We start from the raw sequence: 12,110 nt of genomic DNA on the forward strand, positions 1-12,110 counted from the left end.
TAACAGATCCATGTATTTTAAAAAATGATGTTGAATAAATTAGGGATCCGGTCCCCTTCAAGGTGTTATAGATAACTGAGTACATGAGGATGGCTCCATCTCTGCCACCAGAAAACACAGCTAGCTGGGACTTTAGCAGCTCTGAGATTCAGTTTAAATACCGCCTCTTTCAGGCAGCCTCCCTGGATCACTCCTCCTCCAGATGGTATGGTCGGCTGGTAGGAGCATTGAGATGTCGACCACATCTGGATTTAAATTTGAGGCCCGTATTTGGCCAGCTCTGGCTCTTGGGACAATTCATCCTTAGGAGTCTCACTGTTTCCTCTTAGAGAGAGGCAGGAGAATGGTTGTGATCTTAGCCTGGTGGGATTGTTGGGAAAATCAAATGAGATCACGGATGGGGAGGTGCTTACTGCCGAGTCTCCTCCCTGATAAGAGGAGGTCAGGAAATGAGTCTGCCTTTCCCTGACCACTCACATCAGACGCGCTGAAAGTGTCTGGTCTGTTGCCCCCTTCCCTCCCAGAGATGGCTGCTCTGACACTGTTAGTTTTCTTTCTAGAACGGAGGAGGATCAGGGACAAAGTGAACCCTCTTAGTGCCAGAAGTGCTCATAAATTATGGCGAGATGAGAATATTTTAATACAAACCAAAGAATCTCAAGTACAAAGAAATGTTCTGAGAATTATTTTCCCTTCTTTCTCCCCTATTCTGTTCCCCTTATATTTGGCCCTGAGATGACTCCTCAGGGAATTTATAACAAGTAGAATATTTAAGGGTAGGGAGCCAGAGGTCTCTCTGGCGCTCTCTTTTCAAGGGAAGTCACCTCAGAGTGTCTGGTACGTGCGTGAGTGACATGAAAGGAAGACTGTGTGCAGAGAAGGAGAGACTATGCCAAGAATTGTCAATTATGCAAAAAAAAAAAAAAAATCACTTGTCCAAAAGAGCGATGTGTCTGGCTTTATTCCCCAGATGGAGTTCAGCATTCTGGCTGAGGCCCTTGCCAGACAGTGGGATTTCTGGAAGTGCCTTGGGGCTTGGCTCCTCTAGCCCACCTGTGACGACAGGTCACTGGGTCAGCTGGGGGTCAGTTTCCACCTGTTCCACCAGCGACAGCTGTGGGATTTGTGCTTTGATCTGTCTTGAAGCGACCCTGATAGTCTGAGTCCTTTGGCTGGGAGACAATTTCCAGGGGTACTCTGGATTGGTGATGTGTTACACTCAGCACTAGGTGTGGGAGAAAAATCTGTTCAATATATGTATCAGTTATCCACTACCGTAATGATGCTGTGTAATAAACAGCAACATGGTCTCAGGAACATATACCAATACTCTTTCCCTCCCTTCCTTCCTCCCTCTCTCCCTCCCTCCATCCTTCTCTCTCTCTTTCCTCCCTCTCTTCCTCCCTCCCAGCCTGCCTGCCTTTCTTTCTTCCCTTCCTTCCTTCTTTCTTCCCTTCCCTCCTTTCTCTCTCTCTTTCTCTCTCTCTCCGTCTCCTTCTCTTTCCCTCCTCCCCCGTCTCCCACAGGTTATCCGGGTAGTTCTGCTGCTCTGGGCCAAGCTTGGCTGATGCCAGCTGGACTTACTCGAGCAAACTGGTGAGGTGGCTGGAGGTTGGCTGGTCCAGGTTGGCCTCACTTCCATGTTCTATGGTTGACTGGGGTGATGGAAGTGAGTGGGCACATGTCTCCTACCCTTTGGCAGGCTAGTCTGGACTTGCTTGCCTGGGGGCCAGCAGGGTTCTAAGGAGAGAGAGAGGAAGCTACAGTGCTTCTTAAGGCCCAAGCTCAGAACTGGCATGATGTCACTTCCAGCACGTTCTATTGGCGAAAGCAAATCACATGGCCAGTCAAAACTTTGGAGGTGGGGAGAAGCCTCATCTTTTGAAAGGAAGAGCTTCATAGTGACATTGCGAAGAGTGTGAATTCAGGGAGTGCAGAGAATTGGGGTCTTTTGGCTACAATGTACCGTGATGGATGAATAAAAATAGTGAGTTTCACTGACAGTTGTTACTGGCATCTCTAGGCTGGGTTTTCTGCAGCATGTTGGGATAAGAAGTGAATGGGGGAGTTCCCGTCGTGGCGCAGTGGTTAACGAATCCGACTAGGAACCATGAGGTTGCGGGTTTGGTCCCTGCCCATGCTCAGTGGGTTAAGGATCTGGCGTTGCCGTGAGCTGTGGTGTAGGTTACAGACGCGGCTCGGATCCCGCGTTGCTGTGGCTCTGGCGTAGGCCAGTGGCTACAGCTCCAATTCGACCCCTAGCCTGGGAACCTCCATGTGCCACGGGAGCGGCCCAAAGAAATAGCAAAAAGACCAAAAAAAAAAAAAAAAAAGTGAATGGGAAACCGTCCTATTGTCACATTCTGAGGTCAAGAGACAGACAGAGAAGCAGACGATTATGATCCAGTGTAAGTGCTATAATGGCTGAAGCTCAGGCAGTGGGGGGAGCCCCAAAGAGGCACCAAACACTCCTTGGAGATCAGGGGAGTCTTCCTGGAGGAGGTCACTCTTGATGTGAGTTTTGATATTTGAGCAGCAGTTCACAGGGTGAAGTAGGTGCTGAACAGGGTGTTGGGAGGAGGAGAAGCCACTCCATGAGGAGGGAACAGTGTGGGCAAAGGCATGAGTGTGAGGGAGGAGCTGGGGTGGAGGCCCTCATAGTCATGGCAGCTGGTAGCTGGTGAGGAGGCAGTGTAAGGCAAGGCTGGAGTGGAAGCAGTGAACCTGCAGGCAGGACCTCTGACCTGGCTCTTTTTTTTTTTTTTTTTTTAGGGCTGAATCCGTGGCATATGGAAGTTCCCAGGCTAAGGGTCAGATCAGAGCCACAGCTGCCGGCCTAAGCCACAGCCACAACAACACCAGATCTGAACCACAGCTGCCACCTACACTGCAGCTCACATCAATGCGGGATACTTAACCCACTGAATGGGGCCAGGGATTGAACCCATGTCCTCATGGATTCTAGTCAGGTTTGTTACTGCTGAGCCACAATGGGAACCCCTGACCTGGCTCTTAGGGCGGCAGGAGCCTCGAAGGTTTGAGGCAGGAACGTGATATATCACCTGATATTTTTAAAGCATCCTTCTGGCTGCTGTATGGGGACAGTTTCGAGACTGAGACCAAGGGCAGAGGGCCAGAAAGGAGTCCTGGAATGTGTGTGACCTGGTTAGTGACCCTGCCTGGCAGTTCCACATTAGCTGATATTCATAGATTATTGATGTGAGATAATCACCCAGAGCGGGGTTTCGAGGGAAGTTGTGATAAGCGGGTGCAGGGAGGGATGAGCTGAGCAATGTTAATAATGATAGAAACCCTCCACTCACCCATATCCCCCCAACACTGAGCATCAGCTGTGAGCCAGGTCTTGTGCTGGGGGCTGGGGTCTCAAATCCCTATAATTCCTGCCCCCAAAGACCTCACTGGGGCTCAGAGATAGGCTTCTGTTCCCTGGCTTTCCAGAGTGTGCATATAGGGCTAGGAACTGCCCCTCTCCCCTAGCCCTCTGCTTCCAGCCATGTTGCCCCATCACCTTACTTCATTTGATTTCTGGCAGTTAGGTATACCCGAAGTTGTCCTGGTTAGTTCTTTACTCACTCAAGGGCTCTCTGCCTTTCCCACTCGGGAGAGGTTCAGCTCCATTGAAGTGCCCACCATGTCTTTTTGGTTCACATCTGTATCTTTAGTACCCAGCTCAGTGCTGTGGCATAGTGGGTACACAGACTTGTCTGAGCTGAATTGTTGACAAGCCAGCTCGCTGTGAGATGCTGAGCAAGCCATTTGCCTGCTTGGAGCCTCAGTTAGCACATCTGTAAATTGGGAATGTTGTATAACAGCCCATCTTTCCCACTCTTTTCTGAGCTGCTACTCTCAGGCTAGACTGTGTTGGGTGCTGGGTATATGGGGATGATTCTGACCCATGGATTTTCCTGCCTTCGAACAATGTCTAAACTTTCTGCCCCCCAGGGTGGCTGTGGGGATGGATTAGGAAAAGGATGCAGAGCAGGTGGCAAGAAATACTACAAACAGGAGAGGTTTTGTCCTACTTCACCTTCTCCATCATCCAGGCCTTTCAGAGCTTTCTGCACCCCAATGGGGATGCCCAAGGTCATCTGTGTTCATGAGGAAGGTGGTATAAAACTCAACACCTGGAATTATTTTCCAAACAGTATTATTTATGCTCCCCTCCCCCACCTTCCTTATCTGCATCCAGGTGCTTTTTAAAAGGATGCCAGACAGACACCCCCAACTCTCCCTGGAGCTTTGCTTCCAAGTCTCTTTTATTTGAATCCAGGGGAACTGGCTGACCATGAAGCCATCAAAACCAAAGTGGTCCAAGATGTCCGACTGGCTGGAATTGGCCAGAAAATGAGTATTTCCTGGCTGTCAAAAGGGCTTTGCGGGAGCCAGGGCCTGAAACTCCATCCCTTCCCTCCCCAGGAAGAGGAAGGCACAGCTGGCTTGGGTCACTCTCCCAAATTCCTAGCCCGGCAGTGGTTAAAATGTGATCCCTTTTATTCAAGTAATAGAGACGAAGTTCCCGGGCCTTCGAGGAGCATCAATCCTGAGATTTATTAACCAATTTAAAATACTATTGTCTTTCACTTCAGAGCAAGATTGAGGGGTGTTGTTGGAGGAATGTAAAGGCAGAGTGACTGAGCCTCAGAGCCAGGAGGTGTCTGTACCTGGGACTCAATAGATATTCATGAACATTCCCGTATTTAGTGAAGGAAATAACTTAATACCGACAGTGCGATGGAATAATAGCTATTTCCTGGCTGACTTGCAGGCCTCAGAAAATGAGATTGTGGCGGCTTCATTTTTCTTGTCTTTTCCCGCGCACTCCCTGCCAGAGAAGGCGGCTGCCGCTGGGATTCTTTCTGCATTTCCAATGAGCTGGGGCCGGCAGCCCCCTCCCAGCTCTGCTGCTTCGCTTATTAGCCCCTCTCCCTGCTGTGACCTTGACCTGGGCTTCAGCGGAGAGGTCACCTGTTCCCTGTTTAGGAGTCCAGATGGGGATTAAAGTAGTTTAAGCTTTATTCAGGTGGAGGGGCAGACAGATCCGTCTACTGTTTCAACATCTGCTCATTCATTCGTTCATTCATTCTGCATTCACTGAATGTCCTCCATGCACTGGGTGCTGAGGGCACAGATAGGAATCCTCCCAGGTCCTTCTCCCTCCAGAGCCCACAAGGCGCTGATGGAGATGCAGAGAAAAGCATTTCTGGTGCCCCAAGAGCTGTCCACTCAGGGCTCCATGATGCTCACAGAAAAGTGGGGCCTGGGAATTCCCTTTGTGGCTCAATGGGTTAAGAATCTGACTAGTATCCTTGAGGATGCAGGTTCAATCCCTGGCCTCACTCCCTGGGTTAAGGACCCAGCGTTGCTGTGAGCTGCAGTATAGGTCTCAGACATGGCTCATGCATTGCTGTGGCTGTGGTGTAGGCCGGCAGCTGCAGCTCTGATCTGACCCCTAGCCCTGGAATTTCCATATGCCATGGGTGTGGCTCTAAACAGACAGGGTAAGGGGGAAGCAAAGTGGAGCCTGATACCTTGATGTTTGGATGGTCAGGAATGGCTTTGTAAATCATTTGCTTCTTAAAAATTGCCTCTAGTATGACTCAAGTCACCTCTCCCTACTAAGCCCTTTATGAGCTTTATTTCATTTGGTCCTTATAGCAACGTCATGATGTGGACTATCATTCTTCCCATTTTATAGGTTAAACACCAAGGGTCCTGCTGGTGAGCTGGCTTTCCCCAAGTCATGCAGCCAGGAAGTGGAGGAAGCAGAATTGGAACCCAGGTTTCCAGGCTCTGTACTCTCTCACTGTCCTGTTGGGCATTCCAGAGGGTCAGAACAGCCTGGGCAAAGGCCTAGAGATGCAAGTGATCTGATGCTTTGGGGGATCATGAGATATGGCTGAGGGCTTGAAGGCGAGATGAGGGTGGGTACTAGAGCAGGGGTCGGGGGGCAGCCTGGGGAGATTGGAGTTTAACTTGTGGGCAAAGAGGAGCTAATGAGTGATTTCAGCCTGGAGGTGGAGGCCTCTATGTGGGTATATCCTGCTTGACCCTCCATCCTTCACCATCCTGCCTGAGCCTCGGAGGCCGACCTGATTGGATGAGTCAACAGGTTCCCACACCCTGTGGCCCTGGGCTAGGTTCAGCCCATGAAGATCTCAGCAGGAGATCAGGGGGCTGGAGGAGAGGAAGGCTGTGTGTTCATCCACCTGGGCTTCTTGGGCTGACCTTGGCTTTTGACTGCAGGTCATCAAGGGGAGCTGCTCTAATACCACCCTCTTATTCCCCTCACAGTGCTAATTAATGTACTTTTTTTTTTTTTTTTTTTTAATGGTCATACCTGTGGCATATGGAAGTTCCCAGGCTGAGTGCAGAATTGGGTCTGTGGCTTTGGGCTACACCATAGCCATGGCAACTCTGGACCTAGGCTGCATCTGCTACCTACACCACAGCTTGCAGCAATGCCAGATCCTTAACCTATTGAGTGAGGCAAGGGATCAAACCTGCATTCTCACAGACACTATGTTGGATTCTTAATCTGCTGAGCCACAATGGGAACTCCAATTAATGTGCTTGTTTATGGCTTGTATTTTGCAGGCGCCCACGAGGCAGGGACTATATCTGTGGTGGTACCTTGGGCTACATTATGGAGTGTTTATTATGCACTGGGTCGTCTTCTAAAAACTATCCATGGATTAACTGTCTGAATTCTGACAACCAGTGATTCTTATATTACTGATGGCACACAGAAGTCACGTTCCCAGGTTCACACAGCTAGCAAGTGCCCACACTGTATTTGAACCCAGACCATGCCTAGATCAGAGTAGGAACTCCACAAATACTTGTGGCAAGAATAAAGGATTGGGTTTTGTCAGAAAAGAGCTAAACTGTGGACTGATGGCTTGACTGTCAAGACTTGTGGCTCATCAAATGACCAATGTTCAAGTCAAGTTGATCAAGTACAGGTCAGACTGATCAAGCGGCCCCTCTGGATCCCAGCGTGTGGCCAGGCCTTGCCTCCAGCTTTCCAGCAGAAGAAGGGAACAAACATGACTGTAGGGTTGCATCCTGGGCTCCAGGCACTTTTCCCATTGTGGGTCCCTTCTTACATTAAGAAAATAAAATTGTATTTTATGGCTGTGTTGGCCAAACACGGAATATTATTCAGGCTGGATTATATTACAATTTTGCTTTTGGTTTTAAAAGAAATGAAAACATTTTCATAGGCTCCCCAAATATCATGCTCCACCTACTATATGTAATGGGGAAGTTGGCTCTGAATGACTGAGCTCTCAATCCTGTCCTGGGCTCCCAGCATCTGTTATCACATTGAAGTTGAGGGCGAACATTTATAGAGGGCATGACTACATCCATTACAGAGGTGGGAAAACTGAGGCTCAGAGAGGTTGGCCAGTTCACCCAGGTGTGCAGAGTGAGTCCATAACAAAGGCTCACATCTGTATGAGAGTTTGCCATGTTGTCACAGGAAGTACCAACAAGGTCACTCTTGTGTTGGGCTGAGGTTGACATCCATGTGACAGTGAATTTGTCACAGTGTCAAGATAAATGTGGGACTGGCACAGGGATGGCTGATGGGACCGAGAGATTTGGGAGACTCAAATGGATTCTTGCTTGAGTTATGGCCCCAGAGTAGTGGTGAGGATTAGGGGCAGGGGCAGAGTCAGCTCCCTGCCCTTGGACTTGAACTTCTGGGCAAAACGGGTGGCCCCTGAGTCTGTGATTGCCATTGGGGTGGGGACTGGGGCTATTTATAGACTGGGAATGATCCCTCCCAGCCCTAGATGCAGGTGGTAGGTGATAAGGTAGCTGCTCAGTAATGAGCTCAGTGGGAAGTTAATAAACACCATTCTACTCAGAGAGCAATTGCAGACTTGAGCATGAAATAAGAGAAATAGCCAAGGGGCGGCAGGACCCCTGAGCTGAGGAGCAGCTGTGCTGAGGAGCCCCCCACTCATATCCACTCGCCATCAGAAGGAGCTGCAGAGTCTACAGTCCCGGCTTCCTATAAGGGCTCAGAAGTTCCCTGGTGGGTGACCTTGAGCCAGTGGTTCCATTGTGTCATGGGTGCCTCCTCTGTACAATGGGGCTAATGAGAATTAAACAGCTATGGCCCTGACGTCATGCGCAGGCTACAATGCTGAAGCCTGACATCCTCTTGAGGACCAATAAATAGGGCTGCTCTAAACAGTTCAAAGCCAGGAGCTCCTTCATTAGGAGAGAAGAACCGGAGGCTTTTTGATTCAGCCCCCAGGTATTTACTGAGTTCCTAGGACATCCCAGGTTCTCAGATTAATGCTGCTTGTACAAACTACATCAGACAGGTCCCCTGGGCCTTAGATTCAAGAGGCAGGAGACAGAAAATAACAAATAAACAAGGATTGTGTCAGAGAGCAGTGGTGAAGGAGGGCAAGGGGGTTAGGAAGATGTGGGGGCTGCTCTTTTTTATTTTGTCAACACCCATGGCATGTGGAAGGTCCTGGGCTAAGGAGTGAACCCACGCTGCAGAAGTGACCATGCCAAATTCTTAACTGGTAGGCCATCAGGGAACTCCAGGGGGCTGGTCTTTTGTTGAAGGAGGTGTCAAAGAAGGATGCTCTGGTTAGGTGACATTTGTGCAGAGTTCTAAAGACAGTGAGGGGATGAGCTGTGGAAATAGCTGGTGGAGAAGTGCTCTAGGTTGATGGACCAGCAGGAGCAAAGGCCTTGAGGTGGTAAGGTGAGGTTGGGTTTGAGGAAGGAGGGGATCAGCGTGGCCAGACTGGGGCTAGGAGGACTGAGGTCAGAGAGGTAATGGGGGGCAGGCTGGGTGGGGCCTTGGTGAAGACTCTCCCTGGGGGAAGGCCTGTGGGCTCACTGTCGTCACTGGCCCATGGCCCTCAGCTGTCAGCCACACCAGGAATGGCCCAGCTGCAGAGAGCCGTCTAAGCCCTTCCTTGCCATCCTCATCCAGGGACTGATAATGTCAGGGCCTGGCCATTTCCACCCCACGTGGGTTGACTCCTGTGGGCCATTCCAGCTCCAGGGCTCCCCTGGACCTGCCTCTCTGCCTGGCTCCTCTCTCTGCCCCGCCCTCCCCACTTCCCTTCTGAGCCATTGATCCCAAGGGCACAAGCTTAACCCCATCCCAGTTTCTTTTCTTTTCCTTTTCTTTTTTTTTTAATGGCTGCACCTGTGGCACACGGAAGCTCCTAGGCCAGGGATCAATGGGAGTTGCAGCTGCTGGCCTACGCCAAAGCCATAGCTATGCGGGATCCAAGCGCGTCTGTGACCTACACCACAGCTCACAGTAATTCCAGATCTTTGACCCACTGAGCGAGGCCAGGGATCAAACCCACACCCTCATGGATACTAGTCAGGTTCATAACCCGCTGATCCACAGCAGGACCTCTAACCCCATCTCAGTTTCTCCTTTTAGAAAACAGAATTGATGACCCCAAAGATTCTTCCATCTCACCATTCTGGATTGTGTGATAAAAGGCCATTCTGGCTGGGGTGTGGGGTGCTTTTGGTGCTTTTTTCTTCCTGAAATCCCACCTGCTACAGCCTTGTAGGGAATTAGGCCTTGGGCTTTTAGGGAGATAGAGCATGCTTGGAGGGTTGTGCTCAGAGGAGGGATGTGAGCTTATCTGCCTTTTGGAAGGATCACCTGGGCTGCTATGTGGAGAACAGGGTAGACTCCTGGGGGCCAGGGTTGGGAGGTGTCACTGTTTCAGGAGCAAGGTGACAAGTCCTCTTTCAGAAGTCTCACTGACAGAAACATGATCACTATGATTGGCAATACTCTTATTACTGCTGATAATCCATGTAGACTGCGGGGCAGAGCAGGGGTGTGTGGCAGGGGCCGGGGGTGGGGGCAGAAGGCCTGGAAAATAGGGGAGCAAAAAACCCCTTCTGTTTGGTGCTCAGAAGGTTCTTCTGGGGCATCATCTTCCCAGGACTTTTGGGATCCCCATTATTCCTTGAATTTAGTTGGGGTTCACTATTTACCTGTACCTCTTCTGTGCCAGGTCTATCCTGGGTGTTGGGAATCCAGCTGTGACCACTCATTCCTGTCCTTGATTTTATTTATGATCTAGTAGGGGAGACAGACAAGTGGATAGGAGCCTGCAACTCAGTAAAAAGTGTTCTGCTGGGGAGGTTCCTAAATTAATTTGGGGTATGAAATAAGGGAAGAGGGGGTGATGTCCTAGCAAGAAGAGAAACATGTGTAGGAATTAGCAAGGGAGGGAACAATGAGGCAAAGGCTTGGAGGTGAGGGAGGTCAGGCTGATTCCTAGAAGTTCACATGTTTCAGGGAGGCTGGGTGAGAGTGTGAGTGATGAGACTGGAGGTGGAAGGTAGAGGGGCTGGCAGGGGTTGAATCAGGAAGGGCTTGGTCTATGAGTTAGGACTTTATCCTCTTAGTCAATGCTGCCCTCCTTCAATGCCACAGCTGTTATGTAAGAATTTTGGGCCCCAGCTCTCGCTCTCCTGCTTAAAGGTCCTCAGAGGACCCCCCCCCCCCAACTTTACCCCTAGGATAGCGTTTATCACACAATCTGGAATGTTGAGTTGGAAACATAACTTGGGGTCATCAATTCTGTTTTTGAAATGGAAAAACTGAGTCCCAGACAAGAAGTGATTTGGTCAAGGATGCACTGCAAAGCTGGACCATGGTGTGGGACTCGGGCTCTTTCCTGCCTTACATATTGAGGGTTCATCCCTAAAGCTTTGCCATGTGGTTTGAACAGGCAGCTAAAAGTTGGCTAGAGCCCCCAGTGTGGGCTTGGCACATAGTAGACAGGCAGTTAGTATCTGTTCTCTTTCTCTTTCCTTTACGTGTCCTGGATCTGCTGCAACTCCCTGGCTGTGCAACCTTTGGATAAGGCCTTATCCTCTCTGGGCCTCCTCTGCTTAATGGGAAGGTGGGATGAGAAACCACCTGGGGTATCTTCTAGGGCTGACATTCTGAAAATAGAAAGGGCAGATGATTATTTGGCTGCTAGGAGAGTCACATGATTCCATTCGTGCTGAGATTGTGCCTCTCAGAGCAGCCTAGGACATTTCACTTTGCCCACAGGCCTGGGGTGCAAATTGGAAACAGAGGCAGGGGGCTCAAAGAGAGAATCTGCAAAAGGCTGAGGCGGCCCCGTGGTGTGTGTTTGCACTTGGGTTTCGTTTCTACACAAGAGTCATTTCCAAGCCAGCAGCGCCCGACCCCTTTGAAGAGCCTTTGCAGCAGCCGCCATCCATCACCCACTTGGCATGACCGTTAAGTACCAGTGCTCAGCGCTGAGGGCTGCGGGAGGAGGCTCCGAGAGGGGTCAGCCCAGGGCCAGGGAATTAGAAAGAGGCAATCAAAACAGAGGGGCTGGAGCAAACTGGTTAACACTCAGGCTGTGAGTGAGGCGGTGCTGGGTCAGATCCCTGTGTGGTAGGCCATTGCCGCCCGGTTGCCTCATTCTGCTCTGTGGGTTTTGATAACAGATTCTTGGTCTTCCTTGTGGGAATGTTCCTTTCCTATACTCCAAACCCCTCCCAGCCTCAGGAGTAGGCATGCAACCCTGGTCTGGATAATAGCCCTTTCCAAGTCTTCTGACTGCAAAGAGCAGATTAGATGGTCATACGACTCCAGTTTGGTCCAAAGAGACTTGTGTTTCTGTGGTGGTTGCTAAGATGGTTTAGGGTGCACTTAGAGCTGCTTTTGGCCATCTTACCCCCATGAGGGAGAATTGGCCTGAGAGTAAAACTATTACAGAAGAAAGCACATCAAGAGATGGAGAAAGACAGATACCCAAGTACCTGGATCCAGCCATGATTAATGCTGTTCTCTTAGATTTTTCTACTACTTGAACCTGTAATTTCCTTTCATTGGCCTAAGGATTTTTTTTTAATTGGATTTATTTTAAGAGTAGCCACTAGTCCCAACTATTACACCCATTTGGGATACGATTTCACCTCTCTAGACCTCAGTTTTCTTCTTTCTTTTTTATTCTTTTAGTGCCACACCCATGGCATATGGAGGTTCCCAGGCTAGGGGTTGAATTGGAGCTGTAGCCACCAGCCTACGTCATAGCCACAGCAATGCTGTG

Source organism: Sus scrofa, chromosome 14 (assembly GCF_054392235.1).
Source record: "Sus scrofa isolate SSC_HxYL_T2T_F1_AM1 chromosome 14, Sscrofa_HxYL_maternal_Yorkshire_Landrace_v2.0, whole genome shotgun sequence".
Classification (NCBI taxonomy): domain Eukaryota; kingdom Metazoa; phylum Chordata; class Mammalia; order Artiodactyla; family Suidae; genus Sus; species Sus scrofa.